Source organism: Equus quagga, chromosome 15 (assembly GCF_021613505.1).
Source record: "Equus quagga isolate Etosha38 chromosome 15, UCLA_HA_Equagga_1.0, whole genome shotgun sequence".
NCBI classification, from domain to species: domain Eukaryota; kingdom Metazoa; phylum Chordata; class Mammalia; order Perissodactyla; family Equidae; genus Equus; species Equus quagga.
Window position 1 is genome coordinate 81,788,704 of NC_060281.1, and position 19,039 is coordinate 81,807,742.

Consider the following 19,039-nt stretch of genomic DNA (forward strand, 5'->3'; position numbering starts at 1 on the left):
GCAGCGAGAGAGGGCGTTCCTGGCAGAAGGGGAGCCCCAGGCAAAGGTCATGGGTTTGAAACTGCCTGCTAGGGTCAGAGCAGAGGGAGGGGAAAGAGTGGGCCATGTGGCTGGAGAGACAGGCAGGGGCAATGTGACAAAAAACCTGCGTGTGTGTGCGTGTGCGTGCGTGCACAGCAGAGGTGGGAGAGTTCCAGGGAAACTGGGAGGAGCGTCTGCTCAGGACTTGCTGTGTGGCTTTGAGCAGCTGCTAGCCTTCTCTGGGCCTCCATTCCACACCCTGGAAAATGGAAGCTTTCCCATCAACAAGCCATGTGCAGCCAGACACCACCTGAGGGCTGGGAACAGTGGGCAAGCTCCTCCCATCTGCACGGCTGGAACAACCCTGCTGTCCGCACCCCCAGGCCTCCAGGGTGGGCCCACCACTCCCTGAGCGGAAAGCAGTCTCCTCCAGCAGGAGGAGCTGGGTGGGTGGGGCCCCAGGGCTCCCGGGGGAGCAGCGGGCCTTCTCCACCCCCACCAGGAAAGCCCCCGCCCCTGGCCCCAGACCCAGCCTTCCCACTGTGTCCCACCCAGGCCCCACTCAGTGCTGTTAACCCTTCCCAGGCTGGACGGAAGCTCAGTGGCCGGGCGCTGGCCGAGCGCACAGAACCAAGCGGGCTGCCGCGTCCTCCTAACTCTGCCTCCTTTGCAGTTCCCAAAACTCAGCTTCTCGCCTGTGTTTCTTCCCTTCGCCTCAGACAATCCCCACCAGCTCCAGGAACCCCGCTTCCGTCTCCCGGCCTCCCCGGGCCTGGCCTGCAGGACGGGAGAAGGAACTGTCACCTTACTGGAACACACAGCGCACAGTCACAAAGCATGTCTCCAACACAGTTTTGGGCTCGACCCACCCATCGGGTCACTCTGCAGTCCTCCCGGTGGTTGAGAACCAGACCTTGGCCGTCAGGAGGAAGTGCCTGGGTCCTCGGCCCGGCTGGCCTGAGCGGGCTGCTGGCTGTGGTCATCCATCTATTCATTCAATTGACAAACATTTATTGAGCAGCTACTGTGTGCCCAGCACCAGGCGCCGCCCCGCAGAGCTTCTGTGTGGAGGGGGAGATGGATGTTGCGTCCACAACACGAAAGATCGTTGCATTACAATAGAGCTGGAGGCCGCCGCAGGGACAGGCTGCTGCGAGAATGCACGACAGGGGTGCTGACCCGAAGAAGGTGACATGTCAAGTGACATCTGAAGGTTTGGCTTCTTCAAGTCTTATCTCAGCTTTGCCATCTCTTTAGTTTTCTCCTTCCTGGGAGATGAAGGAGGCAGGAGCCCCGTGCAAACAGAGTGAAGACGTTGTACTGGGGAGCCACGGAATGTTGTTGAGCAGTGGCATGCTACTGAACAACATGGAGCATCAGGAAGGCGGCTCTAGCAGTGTCCCAGGGGAGAGGAGAAGCCTGCATTTGGGAAGGTAGCCTAACGGAAGGGGAAAAATTCCAATAATTATTGAGAGCTAACTGTGTGTTAGACTCTGTTCTAAGCATGTTGTGTGCATCAACTCATTTCATTCTCCCAACAATGGTTGGAGGTAGGTACTTTATTCCTCCCACGTGCAGAGGAGAAAGCTGAGATTCAGAGAGGTTAGGAAATTGCCCAAGGTCACACAGCTAGCAAGTGCAGCAGGGACTCAAACACAGATCTGCCTGCCACCAGGCCAGTGTTCTGGTCTCCTCTGGGAACAGCCCTGTATTCATTTCCTATTGCTGCTGTCACAAATTGCCACAAACTTAGTGGCTTAAAAAATACAAATTTATACTTCTACAGTTCTGGAGGTCGGAAGTCCAAAACGAGTCACTTGCCGCTAAAACCAGGGTGTCAGGAGGGCTGATTCCTCCCGGAAGCTCCAGGGGAGAATTTGTTCCTTGCCTCTTCCAGCGTAGAGGCTGCCGGCCTTCCTTGGCTTGCGGCCGCAGCACTCAGATCTCTGCTCCGGTCCTCACCTTCTCCTTCTGACCTCAGGCCTGCCTCTTAGAAGGATGCTTCTGATGACAGTGGGCCTGCTTGGATAATCCAGGACAATCGCCCTGTCTCGAGACCCACAATTTAATCACCCCCATAACTTAACCACAGAGCATTGAAGGAATCAGAGAAGACAAACGACTTACCCAAGGCCACACAGCCTGTCATTGGCTGAAACGGAGCTCCCATTCCTAAAGGAAATCCAAAATAGGCAGAGCTTGGACTTCCGGAGAATCCTTCGCGTCTCTGAAGGTTCCTGTGGTTTGACAGCCTCTGTGGCGGGCGCAGGTTAGCATCCTATGACCAGGGGGACTGAGGAAGCTTCAGGCAGAGGGTTAGGAACCTGCGAGCGCTAACGATGGAAACGGACACCAAGGGGTGTGGAATTAAGACATAGGTTCATCTACACTGGGGTGGGCCAATCCCTGGGACAGGACTGGGCGGACCGGGACCAGCCCCCAGCCTCCAGGGCCCGCTGGGGACTTTTGCCCGAGGACAGAGTGGGATGGGCCAGGCAAAGCCCCTCCCCGGGTCCAGGGCAGGCATTGCTAATCGATCACCGCGCTCTTTCCAGCCAGGCCGGGATGCGGCCTGAGATGCCCTTTGACACAGAGCTCCAGGATTCTAGGACCAGCCGGCGGGAGCGGGGCGTCGATGGAGCTCATGGAGCATCTTGGAACTACACACGGTTTCCCAGGGAGTAAACAGAGGCCCCTCCGCATGCCCCGGGGGCACCGCGCTCGCAGGCCCCGTATCCCCACGTCAGGACTTAAAGAGTTTGGAATCTGTTATTTTTTTTTTTAAATCCCAACTCCTTTTCACTCGAAGCAAGGAAAAGCCAAACTTCTCAGCCGTGTTCAGAATGGGTGGCCGGAGACCTGCGGCTTCTGATCGGCCGGGGCGTCCCGAGGCCCCTGCTCCTCCCTGCGGACCCCGTGGGGCTGTGCCTCCCGCCTCCATCTCGCACGCAGGGCCCTGGCCTGCAGTCCAGCATCCTCGCTCTGCCGCTGGTGGAACCCGCACCTCATCACAGCCTCTGGCTGGCTCGGGAGGCAGCAGGAGGCCGGCTCCATGCACCCGTGCAGCGCCTGCTCACCGCCCCCCTTCCAGGATTCCCGCGGGCCTGCTCTTCGCACAGGCTGCTTCCTCCCCGCCTCCTCCTCCTCGTCCCCTACCTCCTTCCCCGTCTTCTCCTCCTCCGTCCACAGCAGGTGAGGAAACTGAGGCTCAGAGAGGTGAAAGCACTTGCCCAGCTCACACAGCTCACGGTGGTGGAGACGGGGATTCCATCAAATCCATCCCGTCTGGTCCCAGCACCTCCGTTTTCCATCACTGTTCGCCGGAGGGACGCGGGGGTGTGTTCCGGCATCCAGAACATATCCCTGATGGAAACGCGTGTATCCGTGGGTCTCAGACTTGAGCGAGCACCAGAATCCCCTGGCAGCTCGTTAGCGCACAGCCGTCTGGGCCTCCCCGAGAGGGGTGATCCGGCAGGTCTGCGGTGGGGCCTGACCGTCCGCCTTTCTGACGAGCTCCCCAGTGACGCTGCGGCTGTTGGCCCGGAAACCGCGCCCTGAGAACTGTGGGTCTCTAGTCACAATGAACCTTTACATGGTGGTGTGTAGGGTCCCCGTTGCATTGTGGGAATAACCTGTCCCGTGGACCAGGAGACTTTGGGACGGCTGCTCTGCTGCTAACTGTGGGGTGACCTCGGGCGAGTCCCTTGCTTTCTCTGGATCCAGTGTTCCCATCTGCAGTAAGGGTGTGGATGAAATGCTCTTAGGCACCTGGGCAAACCTGGCAGAGTGGGGAGGAGAGGGGTTTGGAGTCAGGCTGGCTCTGATTTCTGACTCTAGGGAGCTGTGTGACCTTAGGCAAGTGACTTCACCTCTCTGTGCTTCCAGTTATTATCTTTGAAATGAAAGAGTTAGACTAGATGGTTTCTAAGTGTAAATCTGTCTTACTTAAGGGTTGAGGATCGTGGGGAGAGGAAGGTGAGCTTCTAAGGCTCCTCGGATGGTGAAGGACATGTTTCTCCACCTGCGCAAGCCTTTGAGGCTCAAAGAAGAGGAAGTGTCCCTCCTTCCCTCCCTCCCTCCTCTCTCTCCGTTACCTTCTTCCTTCTGCTCCTCCCTCCGCCCTCCCCTCTCTTTCCCTTTCTACACAAGTTATTTTCAGCAGCCTCGGCTTTGGAATCAGACAGACCTGGGTTCAATCATGCCTCACAATCTGGGGGCCTTTTTCCCGTCCGTGGCCCCAGCATACTCATCTGTAAAATCGGCGAGTGGCCTTCCAGCGGCATTGCTGGAGGTCCCATGACTTACTCCACGGGAAGCACTAGGCACAGGGCCGTGTGCACAGTGGGCCCTTCTGTTACTTCTAAGAGCCCGGCTCCGGAGCCAGACAGCCTGGTGGGAATCCCAGCTCTGCCACCTACCAGCTGTGTGGCCTTGCGGGACTGACTTAACCTTTCTGTGCCCCGATTTCCTCATCCGTGAAACGAGGGCAGAAATAGTATGTACTTCCTAGGGTTCCAGGATGATTAAGTACCAAGTGCCTAGCACCCTGCCTGGCTGTCAGCTATTTTGATTATTTTGCTGCTGATGGCGATGATGTCACAGTAATGCAGGCGATGAGCCAGGCACCGTGCTTCATGCTGGGGACAGAGCAGGGGACAAAATACAGTCCCTTCCCCAGGGAGTTCCCAGGGCAAGGGAGAGAGACCCCCCAACAGCAGGGACAGCACTGCATCAGTGCCAAGATGGGGGGAGCCCCAGGGCCGAGGGGAGCCCAGAGTAGCCCCCAAGGGGCGGGAAGTCTTCCCCTCGAGGTGGCCCCCAGGCTGAGACCTGAAGAGCGGGCAGGTGACCCTCTGAATAATAAATATGCTCATAGGAATTTTGTGTAAGAAAATAATTGAACAAGTGTGAAATGGTGTGTTTATCACAGTCACAAAGTTGAAAATAACCTTCACCAAAAAACTAAATAAACTGTGGTGCATCTATTTAATGAAATAGCTGTTAAAACAGAGTCGGGTATGTATTATATATATATATGTATATATACACCTTGTCATTGATGATAAAGCAGGTTGCCATATGGTATGTATACTATGACTGAGCCATTTTGCATTTATATAAAATATATATATGGGTGTGTGTGTGTTCATACAAGGTGTTAATGATATTTGTCTCTAGGGCGCAGAGTTTGGGTTGAAAACAGACTTTATATTTAAAGAGCAAAGGGTCTGAACGAAACTAAAGGTTTTGATGTATTTTGTCTCAGAGCTCTCGGGAAATGGTGTATCAATGTATATTCCACTTACGTATAAGATTTTTGCTTGCCTATAACATTTACTAAAATCAAACATTATAAAACATTTTAATCTTCGTTCATTTGATAATTTAAAAAAATCTCATTGCTGTTGTAATTTACAAAAAAAAAAAAGAGAGAGAGCGCAGGAGGTCATCAGGGCACAATTAGGGGCAGGAAGGGCGGCCAGGTGGAAGGAACAGCGCGCACAGGGCTGGGGTGAGGCGGTGGCCAGGGCGGTGGGATATCCGGCAGCCAGTCTCGCCGGCCGTCTGGAGCTCCCGAGGCCCTTGCAGGGAGCGGGCGCCGTCTCCCAGCCACGGGGCTGCATGTGCTCCTTGTTTGCGCTCAGACGTGGGCACTGCTCCCAGCTGGGCTTGGCCGCCAGAGGGGAGGGTCGTCCTGAGCTGGCCTTGCCACCAGCCACCACCCACGAGCCTGGTCCTGGGCTGGCAGAGGCCCCCACTCCGTGCAGCTGGCCACCCCCGCCCTCGGTCAGCCCAATTTCCTGCCCCTCCCTCCCGCTCTCCTGCCTCCAGCTGTTTCTCTGGCAGAGTTCTGTCTCATTCGGGACAGCAGCCCGAGCAAGCAGGGAGCTCAGCACAGAACGGGGTCTCCCTGGGAGCCTCCAAAGGGCATGAGGGCGTTCTAGGCTGGGCTGCCCTCCGGGAGAGTTCAAGGGATCTTGAATGAATGGATGAACTGCTTTCTGGGCAAACAGCCGCAGTCAGAGAACCGGGTGACTGGCAGAAAGAAGTCGAGGGACACGGGTCTGCTGCACAGCCTGGAGTGGCCTGAAGTGAGGGGAACCCTCTGGAAGACCTGGGCGAGACCAGCCACAAGGTATCATGCTTGGCTTTGACATGACCCCAGGGGCCATGAGAGGGCAATACTAGTAGAGACAGAAGTTTTTTGGTTCTTCTTAAAATTCAGTTTTCATCAAAATGAACACAGTTCTATTATGATGCTCAGATTTCCAAAGTAAGGCATGCTAATTGTAAAACATAGCAAGGTGACCCCAGTTTTCAAAGCAGTGAGCTCAGCGTTTTCCGTAGTCACTCTGTGAATGCTCACAGCAACCCTGCAAGGGAGGTGGTTTCCTTGTCTTCAGTCTACGGGTGAAGAAACGAAACCTCAGAGAGGGCAAGGCACCAGCTCAGGGCTGCAGAGACGGTAAGCTGGGGCGGGGGGTGTGTGTGAGATTGGAATGAAATGGACTGCACAGCCCACCTTCTTAGCCGCTGGGCTGTACCTCCTCTTAGGAGGGGGTGCTGACCCAGAGGTGGCCTTTCAGGTGCCTCTCTCCATCGCTCACACCCTCGCTCACTCACTAGGTTACCTGTGATGTTTGTTGAGTGCCTCCAATGGACCTGACCCATATAAGTTTATAAATGTGGATACCCACATGCATTTATCCAACACTTATCTTGTTGGGTAACTTCCCTTCCTTCTTTTTTTTTTTTTTCATTATTATAAACAGTGTTTCAATGACCGCTCTCATAAATCATCTTTGCATGAGTGTCCGACAGATATGTTTCCAGAGGTGACATCGCTGGGTCAAGGTTCGCCTGTTTTTAAGGCTCTTGAGGCTTTTGGGCACATTGTCCCCAGAGCGTGTGCCGGCCTGCACTCCCCTGGTGCCAATTTGGGGTGTGACATTCTCATGGCCTCATGCACCGGTTGCTAACTATCTCCTAAAACTTCCCTGATGAGAAAGGTGAGCATAATGTCTGGCTGCTTCATTTAACATTTCTTTGTTTGTGCGGATGATCTTTTATAACCTTATTGTTGCCTTTTCTGATTATTGTGTTCAAGTCCATTCTCTTTGTTTTCCTCTTGGCATGTTGATCTTTTTCTTATTGACATTTAAGAGTTCTTTGTATATGAAGGATAGGAACCCTTTGCCAGTGTTATCTGTTGAAAATATTCCACTCTTCCTTCTGCTTTCAGACTAGCACATTTTGAGTGGGTGAGCCATACACACCAGTTTTTGGGGAAAATTTCAAAGAAACAACACATCATAGGGACTGAGTAACTGCTACTCGATGTAAGTCTGGTCAGTTGGACCTGTGTGGTTCAGAGAGGCCAGTGGGGAAGTGGCCAGGCCCTGCGTCTGCCTTCTCTTTCCATTAAGAGGCCTGGTCCCCAACTTCCCTTTTGGCATTGCCCACGCCCTTGTCAAGACCAGTCTTCCCTGTGGTTCTTGCTGTCTCTCCTGCTTTCTCCAGACTTGATCAAAGGAAGGGCTCTGCTAAATGCCTCGGTGGCTGAGATGAACAGGACTGGCTAATCCAGGCCTCCAGGAGGGGGAGGAGGGTGGCTTGGCATTTTCTTAAGAAAGAAGGTTTAACTTAAGCCAGTGATGTTCAAGTGGTGGGGTGTCAGGCCCCGAGAAGCCCATGGCAAGACTTATCTGTTGGTGCACAGGGACCTTCTCTGGATTCTTCCAAAACTTCAGGGAGTAGATGAACTTGACTTTGGGCAAGTTGCTCCCCTCTCTGGCTTGACCCCTTCTGATAAGATCCCCCCAGTTGGGTCAAGGCCTGTCCACTAGGCTGTCTCAGGGTCCGTTCTTCCCCCGTCATGGTGCCCATTACATTGTGTTGTAATTGTTGGTTATCTTGTCTGTCTCGCCTACTAGCCTGGGGGCTCCTTGAGGCCAGACTTGGGGTGTTATTCTCTCTGAGTCTTCAGTCCCCTGCATAAGATCTCGCAATGGCAGGTGCTCAGTAAATGCTCATTGAATGAATAAAGTAACCAGGCCTCGGTTTCACCATCTGTCAAATGGGATGGTAGGGAGGTGGATTCATCTCTTGGATGTTTACTTAATAATGCCTCTCAGTTTGCAAACCACTTTATTGTGATGGTACAAGAAAACCAAAAGCCTGTGTCATGCTCTTGGAGCTATGCTGCGTGGGTGCAGTTATCACCGCCAGTTTCAAGGCTATGAAGTAGACTCAGGGCTTCTGAAGTGCAACCCTGGGTCCACTGACATCAGAATAATCATGAATGCTTCTTAAAGCGTCAGTTTTTTGAATCAGAATCTCTGAGGGTGAGGCTTGGGAGTCTGCATTTTGGACCAGCTCCCCTGGATGATTCTGATGCACCCCAAAACTTGAGAACCACTGGGCTAGAGTACTCGAACATCTTTTCTCTTTGCCCTTTGTCCAGGTTTCTGGATTCTTGGCTGCACACTGAGGTCCCTTTTTTTCCTTTCTAAGCAAATATTTGTGTACTTCTGTGAGTCCGCATGTCCTGTGTCAGCAGCTGAGGCCAGGAGGCATGGCAGAGAAGAAGTGAAACTTCGTCTTGTAGAACCACAGAGCGTCAGATCATGTTAGCAGTCGTTCAGTCTGCTGGCTTTGAAATTATTTTAAGCCACAGAAACCTTTCCTCTAATGAAAATATGTAGAGAAGTGCAATTTGGAAACAGATAAAAGTGGTGTTATTCTGGTTGAAACAGAAGCAGAAGACTCTAGACTCCAGCTCACTGAACCTCACTCTCATTGCTGAACGGCCTCTAAGAACACTTATTTGAAAACTGCACATCTACTCCAAATTTTTAAGATACCAAAGTTCTTGACCTTTGCTGAATTTGCTGTGTGACCTTGGGCAAGGTACTGTCACTCTCTGGCTATAATCGTCTCATTGGTAAATAAGGCAGTTGAATGTTGTATTAGTTAGGGTAGTGGCTGCAGTAACAAATAGACCCAGACATGTAGAAGGGCTCAAACAAAACAGATGTTTATGGTAAGGCAGTTATTTCTGAATGGAGGGTACCCTCTTCCACACAGCAATTCAGTGACCCGTCTCATGACCCTGACTATTCCCTTGGACATTATCACTGGTGAAAGACAGCAGGGCAGTGACATTTTGCTTCCTGACTGCCTTCTGCCCCATGTGAGAACCTGTCATGTGGCCAATCGAGTTGCAAAGGAGGCTGGGAAATGTAGTTTTTGGCAAGGGCAGTTCTTTCCCAGCTACAGCGGTGTACTGTGGGTGGGGAGCAGGCACTTTTGTGGACAGCTAGCTGTCTTTGCCACAAATGTGGTGACATCTTGGCTCTCTTCCATTCTCTGATTCTAAGGCTAAATTTTCTTTAGTCGATCTTGAAGTAAACATGATAATCTGGATCCACAAGTACTTTCCTATCCTCAAGAAAATCCCCATAAAATATATTAAGTAAATTCCTGCCTTATAGGTCCCTAAACATGGATTTCCCTGGCACTTAGGCAATTCTCTTTCCCTCATAGAAAAAGGAAATACAAATAACGATTTTACTGAGCATGGCACATTTATAGAGCCAACAATGATCATATCCATTATTTCATTGGGTCTTCCTACAACCCTACATGGAAAACCTTCAGGATTATCATCCCCATTTCATGGATGAAGAAAATGAAGCACAGAGAGGTAAAGGGACTTGCCCAAGGTCACAGAGCAGATAAGCAAAAAAACTGGGATTTGAACTCAGAAAATCCTACTCCTGTCCTAGGGTCCCATTGCACGTTGGAGTGTGTGTGCGTGCAAGTGTGTGTGTGTGTATGTGTGTGGTTAGGCTAGGGGCTTTCCTTGGGCTGTATTCCCCCGGGACTGGGCATAAGGGAAGTGGGAGTGCAAGAGTCATTGCCCAGGTCCCTAGAATAAGCCCAGCTTGCTGATCAGAAGGCAGCTGGGTGTTCGTGCCGGCCTGGTCAGCCCAATGTGGCTAAGTGTTATAGCCACTGGCCAGAAAAAAGAGAAAGAGATGGCACGTGAGGACCCAGACTGACGGCCTCTGGGTCCTGGATGATGCCGAGGCTTTGACTGGGCCAGGCGTGCGGTGCGTGTTATGGAACAATTTCCTGTGTGAAGAGTGAAAGCTGAACCAATGTGAGAACTGAAGATGAATCAGGCTCAGTTCCTCTTCTTAAGGCCATCGAGGGAGAGGAGGCAAACTTGTAACAAGTACTTTTATTCATTCACTCAACAAACATTTATTAGCACCAGCTATGTGTCTGGTGTTTCACGGATAGAATGATGAAAGAGGCAGGATCCCTGCCTTCATGGAACTGTGGAAGGGCCTCTGGATACTTCCGTTTGCCTCCATTTTAGAGACGATGAAAGCGGGGCCCGGGTTGGTCAAGTGACATTCCCAAGGTCATTTGGTGGGATTAGGACCTGGGGCTCTTGGTTCCCAGGCCAGGACTCTATGCCCCTGGCTGAAGGGGAGGCCCTAGGCCAGGCCTGGGATGCAGGTGCTGTGATTTGGCAGCCACTTTGTGCTGCTTCTGGACTCCAGGACATGCTGGTTTCAGGCAAAATTAGGAAACCAGTTAATTTGCTTTTCTTTGGAACCTCTATATTTTTGCAGTGATGGGCACAAGCATGGCAGAGAAAGAGAAGAATTTCTTGCCCTGCTGGATGGAACCAAGAGGCAGTAATTCCATACAGTGTGATCAAAGAAAGAAATACTACCTCCTGGTTGGCATCGGTTGACAGCACAACATGGTCATAGACTCCACAGCCAACCGCCCTGGAGTTCAGATCCCGTCTCTGCCCCTTAACCTCCTGCCACCGCAGTGTCCTCATCTGTAAGGTGGGGATACTGTCGGTGCCTACTTTATAGAGTTGTTGTGGATTTAGATGAGTTAATATACATCAAGCACTGAGAACAGCACATGGTCAACCCATCGAAGGCATTTCTATTTTTATTTTCAGGCAAGCAGGCATTGAAATTCACCTTTGCACGTCTGGCTTGATGTGGGCATCTGGTGCCTTGTGACCTCAGGTTCCCAGGCTGGGAAAGGTCATTTCAATCTTCTGGCTTCCTGCCTCGCCTGGTGGAGAAGTCCCGGGGTCCAGTGGTGGGGGGGGGGGGGGGGGGGGGGTGGCTCCACCCACCATCGAGGCGCTCTGGCAACCTTGAAAGTTCCAGCAGCTGACTCAGCTGGGATGTCAGCTGCTGTCTAGGCAGAATGTCAGAATCGGTTCTGCTTTCTTAGGATACATGACTTGGGTCCTCTGATCTTAGCCCTGGGCTCGTGCTCTTGTGCAAGGGGGTGGGTGGGTGGGGCGATGGGTGCAAGAAGCGCCGGGTTTTTCCTTCTGGGGATCAGAGGTCAGAGAACAGGAGGGCCGGTGGGAAGCGGGTGTGGTGCAGCCAGGCTGACCTGAGTTCTAGTCCTGACTTTGGCACCAGCCGCCTGTGTGAGCTCCAGCGACTCGCATAAGCTCTCTGACCCCTGTTTCCTCTTGTCTTGGACTTCCTGAGAGCTTCTGCAGAGCTCTGGGGCGGTGATTAAGGACGAGGGCCGGGCCGTTCGAAATACATCCATCCCATTATCAGAGCTTGTGTGAACGGTTGTCAGAATCTGTGAATTCCTGAGCGTGAGATGAAGTCAGAGCTCAGATAGCCAGTGGATAAGTTTCCTGTTTCCGTTATAACAATCACCACAAACTTAGTGGCTTAAAACAACACACGTTTATTATCTTAAAATTCTGGAGGTCAGAAGTCCAAAGGAATTTCATGGGGTTAAAATCAAGGTGTCAGCAAGATCGCATTCCTTCTGGAGGCCCTGGGGGAGAATTCATTTCCTTGTCTTTTCCGCTGTCTAGAGGCCGCCCCATCTTCGAAGCTGGCAGCAGTGAGCCTCCTCACACGGGATCACTGGGTGTCCTGCCCCCCTCTTTCATTTATAAGGACCTGTGCAGTGACTTTGGGCCGCTCAGATTATTCGGGATAATCGCCCCATCTTGAGATCCTTCACTTAATCACACCTGCAGAGTCCCTTTTGCCATGCCAGGTAGCATGTTCTCAGGTTCTGGGGGTCAGGACGTGGCCGTCTTTGGGGGCCCGTTATTCTGCCCACCACAGTGAGGGGTATCTCAAACATTGACCTGCGTCTATTTGTTTCCTGAATTTGGACATTGAGGGCCCAGATGGCCATCCTTGTATTTACAGTGGCTCATCGGGGCACGGACCAATCAGAACAGATGCAGGTGTAGCAACCCACGAGGCTGTCCCAGCACGTATGGAGTGGTTATCAAGCTTGGCTGAGGCCCCGGGCTTTGGCATCATTCAGGCTGGATTCAAGCCCCTGCTCCACTTCTTACAAATCTCCTGGCTCTGAGCAAGTGAGTTTTCTCACCCGTGAGATGGGGTGGCCTTATGCTTTCCACAGGTGGTGGTTAGGAGGAAATGAGAGCGTGGTCAGGAGGAAATGAGAGCGCTCGAGTTAGGTGCTTAGCGTGGCACCTGGAACCTGGTGAAGGGCTCGACATGAACCAGTGGTCCTCGGGTCTCCACGTCGGGCACTGGCCATTTCTAGACACCCTCTGTTTCTGCCCCATGCTGGGGAGAGGTTCTGGCCTGGCTCACGGGCTGCAAGGAGCAGAGCTCCCTCCTATTCTCTTGAAGGAAGAGAGTTCATCGTTGAGGATGTGTGTGCAACTGGGGGGTGGGGCGGACAGGTCCTAGCCAGGCTTGTGTTCGCCCAGAAGATTCCCAGGAGCTGAGGTGCCTCGAGGCAGGGGCTGTCTCTGTCCCCTCGGCTGCAAGACCCTGCAGCTCCCGGTTCTGCTGTTCTCCTGTCGCTGTGGCCCAGTTTCCTCCAGTCCTGTCTCTGTCTGAGTTTCTCTTTGAATTGGATTGACACTGACCTTGACATTCTCTAACCCAGGGATGGAGTTCCACACGCCTCACTCATGGGCGGTGGCCGACGTCACGAATCTAGTCGTGTCTGTCCCTCCAGCTGAACCCAAAGGTTTCAGTTAGTTATCTCCGTGTATGAAACCACTCCAAAGCGTAGGGGCTTGAGAGGACTCACCTATTCACCATTCTGGAACTGGGCAGAGTTCTGCAGTGATGGCCATTTTGTTCCATATGGTGTGGGTTGGGTCACTCACGGGTTGCATTCAGCCGGGAGCTCGGCCGGGGCTGGGATGTGTAAGATGGCCTCGCATCCCCCTGGGACTCCTGCTGTCTGTCTCTCCGTGTGGCAGGACCGCCCGGACTTCTCCCCCTGGAGACTCAGGGCTCCAAAGGGTGAGAGCAGGAGCCGCCGGGCTTCTCGAGACCCAGGCCTGGGGCTGGTATAGCGTCACTTTTGCCACATTATGTTGGTCACAGCAAATCACCAGCCCAGCCCCGATTCAGAGGGAGGTGAAACAGAGTCTACGTCTTGGTAGGGGGAGTGACATGCGTCTGTAGAGGGGGCGATGTCAGAACCCATCTTTAAAGACAGTCTGCCAACCAGACTTGACCTTAAAGTCTGATTGGTGACAGTGGTCACCTGAGATAATCATTGGTCATTCCTGCGAGTCTTAGTCCGTTCGGGCTGCTGTCACAAAATGCCTCAGACGGGGTGGCTTCTAAATGGCAGAAATTCATTGCTCCCTGTTCTGGAGGCTGGAAGTCTGAGGTCAGGGCCTGGTGAGGGCCCTCTTCTGGGTCGCAGACTTCTCGCTGTGTCCTCAGATGCTGAAAGGGGCAAGGGAGCTCTCTGGGGCTTCTTTTATAAGAGAACTAATCCCATTCGCGAGGGCTCCCCCCTCACGACCCCCTCAACACCCAAAGGCTCCGCCTCCTAATACCATCACCTTAGGGGTTAGGACTGCAATATATGGATTTAGCAGGGTAGACGCGAACATTGAGATCGCAGCGCTGAGTCAGTCCACACTTGCACTTTTCAGATGGGAAAACTGCAGCTGAGGAAGCGAGAGGGACTTGTCTAAAGGAGCAGAGGGAGGGAGTGGGAGAGCTGGGATAGAGCCTCCTTGCCCCCCAGCAGCATCTGCTGAGCACCTGCTGTGTGCCGGGAGCATGGGATACAGGAAGAGACAAGCCCAGCCCTCAGGGGCTCCCAGCTGCGCAGGAAGACGAGTGTGTGACCAGAGTGGGGCGTTCAGCCGGAGGGTCGGCTTGAACAGCAGGATGCCCGGGCCAGCTGCTGCTGAGTCACATCACCCATGACGATTCTGTCCATCATCCATGCAGTGCCGTAGGTGAACCCTGGGCCGTTCTGCCCGAGAGCTTACGGTTAAATGCACTCAAGTTCGTGCCTGACTGGCGCATTCAGGGTGCAGTCCTACGGGAGTAAAGGGGGTGGCTTTGATCTGGGAAGTGTCAGGAAATAGTGCCTGGAGAAGGAAACATGGGTTTGAGCTGGTTCCAAGGTTGAGCAGGCCTTGAGTGCCTGGAGGAGAAGTTGGCCAGAAATCAAAGATGCTCTCCAGGCGAGGAGAGCAAGCAGCGTGAGCAGAGCTCGGAAGTTTGACGAGCGAGGGTTGTCTGGTGCGGTGGGTGGAAGCAGGGAGTGGCCGGAGGGAGTCTGGATGTTCTGTGGGGCCTTGAAGGTCTCATCCAATCTTCTGGGTGGTCTAAGATTCCCCATTTCACCGGAACAGCATCCTGTTGTCCCCAGGCCTCGCCCTCTCCAAACTCGTGCTTAACCTCGAACATTTGGACAGTCGAAGATTCCAGACGATCCCAAGCTAATTGAGTCTGAAATTCCAACTTGGCAGAGGGCATGTCAGTTTGTGGTTTCCTCTCCTGGATTGTCTGGTCCGTAAACCAGCTCGGAGGGGAGAATATTTCTTTGCGTTGGTGGCTTTCTGGACTGAGGGATGAGCCCCCTCTCTCGTCAGGCCCAGAACTTGCTGACTGATGTAGGCACACTTTGGGAGAAATGAAGAATTTCCTCCAGGGTTAAAGAAAGTTAATTTCAGATGGCACCTGTGGTCGGCCCGTGACGTGTTTACTGAGGGGACAGAGGTCCCCACTACCTGCTGGAGCCGGACTGAGCCGGGCTGGGCATCAAGGGGTCCACTGGCTCCCCAGCTGAAGGGGAGGTACAGCCGACTGATGTCACGAGCGGGTCTTCAGCGAGAGCGGGCAATTCTCAGTCTCTTTTATGACAGACTGGACTCACAGGGGGTCTCATCAACTGTCAGGGATTTGGGTCACGAAGAAAAAGGGCATCCCTGGAGTAAAAAAGGAACGGCCACCCACTGTGTAGAAGCAGGAACTCCACCAGCTCGCAGACCTGTTTTGAGATCCGTTTCTGCCACCTCCTGGCTCTGACACCTGGGAGAGGTCACTTAACTGCTCTGTGCCTCAGTTTCCCCCACTGTAAATTGGGGATCATGGAAGGGCTTTCCTCATAGGGGTGTTATTGTGTGGCTTACATGAAATCACATGTGGCTCAGAGTCGGGGCTGAAAACCAAAATGTGGCCCTGGAGCGAGGGGGCTGGCTGCGGGGGTGGAGGAGCGGTGGGGACTGGAAGTCCTGAGTCACGAGAGGCTGGGAAACGCCAGGTGTGGACCGTACCAGGGGCGTAGCTCGGCCCAGGCTGCCCGTCCATCTCCTGCGTTGGGCTGAAAACTTGGCAGGGCCAAGGTGGGGACCTTGGGCCACCAGCCTCTCTATTCCTGGGGTGAGTAGGGCCTGTCTGGCCTAAATGGGCCTTTCTTTTTCTGTTTTAACCTCTCCTCCCGTGAAAAGCCTCAGACGTGAAGGAAATCAGAGAAACAGGGTCTGGGGAAGGGAGGGCAGGTTCCAGAGCCTGCCTGGGTGTGGGCCCCCCCATCGCTGGTTCCTGGGGGGCCTGGGGGTGGTTCACGGGGTTGGGACCCTGGGCCTCCTCCTGCCCACTGGGCTGGCCCCTACTCCAGCTTTCTGCTCGCTCCTCCTTCTCAGCCCTCTCGCAGCTCTGGCGTCTCACGTTTTCCAGGAGGCTGGGGAGCCAGCACCCCGTCCCCCTCCCTCCTTCCTCCTTCAAGAGCCTTCTGCGTTGTTTCCACTGCCTGTTTTCACTTGCAGAGTCCAGGCTGGGCTTCTGCCCAGACCTTCCCACCACCAAGATTGTCTTCTGGGGCTGGTCACTCTGGACGGATCCCGGCAGACTCATTAGAGATGTGCGAGGTGGGGCAAACGGTCCCATATGACCGCCGAGGAGACCGAGGCCCAGAGAGAGGATGCGTGCGCACGCGCTCCTTTGTCCTCTAACCCAGGATGCCTTCGTTGCCAGCCTCCCTCTGTCTGTGAAATGCACCTGCCTCCGGTGGTGTGAGCCCTTTGCCCGCTGTGGGGCCCTAAGCGTCATGACTCAGTTTGGAGTCACAGACCTCAGTTCGAATCCTGAGTCCCTTAGTGACCAGCTGGATGATCTCAGGTCGGCTTCTCTCTCTCGGCCTCAGTTTCCCCACTTGTAAATGAGAGCGCTGACAGGATCTGTCCTGAGTAGTGTGGTGAGGGTTAAATGAGATAATCCACTTAAAGGTTTTGGCAGTGGACCCCGTGCTCAGGAGGGCCCTGTAAAGTGGGCGTGCCTTAGGCTTCTGGGCACTTAAAAAGAGAGGGGGTGCATGCGAGGCCCTCAGTAAATACTTTCTGACGTGAGACTGGATTCTTTAATTGCCCCCTCCTGCTCCAACCCTCAGCCTGTTGGCAGCCATGTCTTCCTGTCCAAGATAAGGCTCAGAGACTGAGGATCAGAGAGGTTCATTGGCTGCCTAAGGCCGCACAGCTCGTAACAACGGGAGACAGGCTCCTATAGTTGCCTGTACTCCAGAAGGCCCCTTCTCCAGAGCCCACTTAGTCTCCCCATCTGTGATTTCCAGGCCTTTCCACTTTACCTAAGCCACAGACCCTCCTTACTCCAGTTAGGGCCACCTCTTATATCTTTGCTAGCTCGATCAAAACTTATTAGTCTCATGCCCCATTCCCTCAAAAGCCCATTGTCATCCAGATGTCCAGTTGAAAACCAAAGCAATCAACTCTTTCACACTGAGGTGGTTGCAGCTGACAACAGCTTGCAGGAGTCGGGGTTGGTGAGCCTGGTGGCTTAAGCCAGCAGAGTGTCCATGATGGTGGACGCTCAGGCACTGTGGACACAAGGTGAGAGGAGCTTTTGGCCAGGCACCTTCCTGGTGGTAAATGAGCAGCAGCGTCCCCAGTGCAAGGACCCGAGAACAGGAAGTCACTGAGTCAATTCTCTAAGAGAAGTGTGTAGCTCCAACTCGTTCACACCTTCACCAGGCCTCTCTGTCCCTCCCTTTTCTGGTAGGTGGAGTGGCTGGAAATGGGCAGACTTTTTTTTTTTACGTGAAAAAGCTGCGTGTCAGCAGAGCTCAGAGAAACAGGGCGAGCCTGGGAGGCTGTGGGGGCAAGTGATGCAATCCTGGCACACCCCGTGTCTACACTGCCCTCGCGCTGGACTCCCACTTTCTGACAGAGCCCGCGGGCAGAGCCGGTTCCTCTGGCTGTGTCCTGTGTCCTGGATGAAGAGTCTGGGGTCCATGTCACCCTCTGCTGAGCTGGTAAAAGCATCTCCTCACTCCCGGGCGTGCCCTCCTTCCTGGAGCGGGCGGTGGAGCCGGTGCTGGGAGAGGAGGGGCTGGTGCCACCAGGCTGGGGATTGGTGTGGGGAGGAGCACGTTTGTCACCGTGTGTTTGAAGAGGCAGGACCGCATGGCAGCCGAAGCTTCTAGAACCGGACCGCTTGGCTTCAATTTCCTCGACTTCCTAGCTGTGCGTCCTTGGTTTCCTCGTCTGGAAGGTGGGGTGGGAACGACATTGCCTCACGGGGTTTTGGGGTGGGGGCAGGAGACATGGATCTGGGGGAGACCACATTTTACTTTATTGTTTGTCTTTGTTTTTTTGGTATTTGCCACAGCCAGTTGTTGAAAGGAGAGAAGTGGAATTGGGGAAGTTGGAAGTGGGAGTCCGCGGAGGGGACGCGCTGAGCTGGGGGCCCGGCACTCAGATGCACGGCATCCACTGTTTGTCGCTCGCCGTCCGCGTCCCCGGGCATGGGGCGGGTTACTGAGAAGCGTTGCCGCTCTCTGCTTCTCACCGTGCGGCTTCGTGCAAGGTGCTTCATCTCATCGAGAGGCGCGCTCATGAAAACTGGGCCTGCATCAGCGCCCTCTTGAGTGGTTGAGGGTGTTGGGGTGAAGTCAGGTTCGCCCCTGGCCGGGGGCAGGGATGTTTCCGGAACCATCGGAAAGGCCTCTCTGGGCATCACCTGGCTTCCCCAGAGGTGGTGGTGGCCAGCCTGCGTCTCCCCTAGGATGACACATGGAAAATGCTGGGGCATCACGAGTCGCCTTCCTCAGGGGTCTGCAAAGCTCTGGGGTTCTGTGTTGTCACCCCAGGCCTGGGGCGCAGAGCAAGGTCACTGTGAGGAGCAGGGTCAAGGGCTGGCTGCCTGGCCCTTGTCGTCTCAGTGTGACCCCTCCTGCCCGTCTCCCTCCTCCCTCCTGCTCTTCCCTCCTCCCTGCCTTCTTCTGCAGCCAGTGCCCTGAGCCTTCCATAGGCTGAGTGGAGCATCTTTGGGCAAAACGAACAGTTTACCTGTCTCCAGGGGAGGGGTCCGTGAGGCCCCAGGTGCCGGCTGGGTTCATGGTGGTTCTTCTCCCCGGCTGTGGTCAGGGGCGATGCTGTGGAAGGAGGCGGGTCTCGGTTGTCCAGAAAACCTACCCGGGTGCCCACACCCCTGCGCCTGGGGCATCCTGGGTGCTCCGAAAACCGTAGTGAGGGAACGGACAGAGGAGCCCCGACAGCAGAGGGCGCCCCTCGTGCTTTGAGTAACAGGATCCGGCCAACGTCTGGAGCCCCCTCCTTCCCTCTGGGAAAACCGAACCCTCACTCAAGTTATTTTGAGGTCCTGTGCTTTATTTTTAAAACACATAAAATTATTTGGAGGGCATAGGCTTTGTTTTAAAAAAAATAAACGCACAG

General features: G+C 54.0%; 1 protein-coding gene across 4 annotated transcripts in view; it reads left to right on the forward strand.

Annotated features, from left to right (window-relative positions):
• The first annotated feature begins 5,894 nt into the window (after nucleotides 1-5,894).
• The window catches only part of CMKLR1 (chemerin chemokine-like receptor 1), a 58,130-nt gene continuing 44,985 nt past the window's right edge, over nucleotides 5,895-19,039 (forward strand). For 2 of the 4 annotated variants that reach the window (XR_006885352.1, XM_046640397.1), the window contains exon 1: nucleotides 5,895-6,157. The gene's annotated coding sequence lies outside the window, so the exon portion shown is untranslated. Of the gene's footprint in view, nucleotides 6,158-6,215; nucleotides 6,488-17,546; nucleotides 17,617-19,039 lie in introns of those variants that run through there. The other 2 variants (XM_046640398.1, XM_046640400.1) reach the window with 2 other exon arrangements.